This window comes from Abrus precatorius, unplaced genomic scaffold, assembly GCF_003935025.1.
Source record: "Abrus precatorius isolate BTA unplaced genomic scaffold, Abrus_2018 Scaffold4, whole genome shotgun sequence".
NCBI lineage: Eukaryota > Viridiplantae > Streptophyta > Magnoliopsida > Fabales > Fabaceae > Abrus > Abrus precatorius.
Genome location: NW_020874384.1, coordinates 7596362 through 7597988, shown reverse-complemented (window position 1 = coordinate 7597988; position 1627 = coordinate 7596362). Strand labels below are relative to the sequence as shown.

The following is a 1627-nucleotide window of genomic DNA, read 5'->3' as shown; positions in this document are numbered from 1 at the left end:
CTGATTGTCAATTAACCAAGTTCTTGAATGTTCAGAGGCATAATTGAATTAATACTGATATTCTTGTGAAGTAAATTCCTAAATATTCTTCATTCCTATCTAATTTCATTACATACTCTATTTTTCTGCAAGTTCTTTGCTTTAATTGCTTTGGTTTATTGCTGTTATATGTTACAAATCTCATTCTAAAATTCGTATGGCTCAAATGGTTATAATTCTGTGAAGTGGTACTTGAAACCTAAATTCCCTGTGGAGATGATATTCTGATCTTAAATTTACTCATCACTTGCTGCAATCCTAGTGCACTTGCTAGTGTTAGATTGCGAACAACAAGTTTTTGGCGTCATTGCCAGGGAATTTTGGATTTCAATATCATTAGTTGTAGAAAAGTAACTAGATTGAGCATTTATTTTGTTGCTTTGCTTTCAAATTGCTTTCTGCATAATTTTAATACACCTTGTGTAGTATTCTGCATAATATTGATGTCTGCTGCATAGAGTTTTTACATCCTTTTTATCTGCATCATTTCAGTTTTCATTGTTCTTCATATTTGTAATTGTCATTCTGCATTTTTTTACATGATTTTACAATTTTGCAACTGGTAGATTTAAGTTTCTATATGCTTTTACTGATAGATTTTGCATGATTTCTGTTGTGCATTTTTTAATATCAATTGTAGTCTAATTTTGTTTTAATCTGATTTGTATATGTGTGGTAAAAACAAGAATAAATCAATTCTGATCTTTGATCCTGACATAGACATAACTTTGAGAAGATTGAGAAAAGAGTCTAGAGCAGAAAAAGTCATAGGGAGTGATAATGAATTAGAAGCTGTCCATTCTCCAGAATTTCAGAGTAATCCTAGAGTGAAAAGAACACCTACACCTTTGAGACAACCAAATCCAGCAATAGAAATGGCAGAGCAAAATAGAATTAGAACATTAGGGGACTATGTTATTCCTAACATGCAAAGTTTTAACTCTTCTATAATTAGGCCAACTATTCAAGCCAACCATTTTGAGATTAAACCTGCCCTACTACATTTAGTCCAACAGGATCAGTTTTCTGGAGGAAATTCTGATGATCCTAACTTACATATTTCAAATTTTCTGCAGCTGTGTGACATCATAAGAATGAATGGAGTTAGTGAAGAAGCTATCAGATTGAGACTATTTCCTTTTTCCTTGAGAGATAGAGCAAAATGCTGGTTACAAGCTCAACCACAAGGAAGCATCACAACCTGGACAGAACTTGTGAATAAGTTTCTAACTAAGTACTTCCCTCCATCCAAAGCTGCTAAGTTGAGTGGAGAAATTACATCCTTTGTGCAGCAAGAAGGAGAATCATTGTATGAAGCTTGGGAAAGATACAAAGAATTACTTAGAAGGTGTCCACATCATTGTATCCCAGATTGGATGCAATTGGAAACTTTTTATAATAGGATGAATGCAACAACAAGAACAATGGTTGATGCTGCTGCTAGAGGTTCATTAAATACAAAGTCCTTGGAAGAAGCTCGGAGAATTATTGAGATGATGGCATCTTCAATGTATCAGAATTCAAACTCAAGAAATCAAGGAAGAAACTCTAGTCATGAAGCTAAGGTTCTGGAAACTTTTCTTGCACA

The 1627-nt window shown here is 33.6% G+C and overlaps 1 non-coding gene across 1 annotated transcript; it reads right to left on the bottom strand.

Annotated features, from left to right (window-relative positions):
* Positions 1-1298: 1298 nt before the first annotated feature.
* LOC113866448 lies at positions 1299-1405 on the bottom strand. The gene has a single exon (XR_003505088.1). It is a non-coding gene; the product is annotated as a small nucleolar RNA R71 (small nucleolar RNA).
* Positions 1406-1627: the final 222 nt, after the last annotated feature.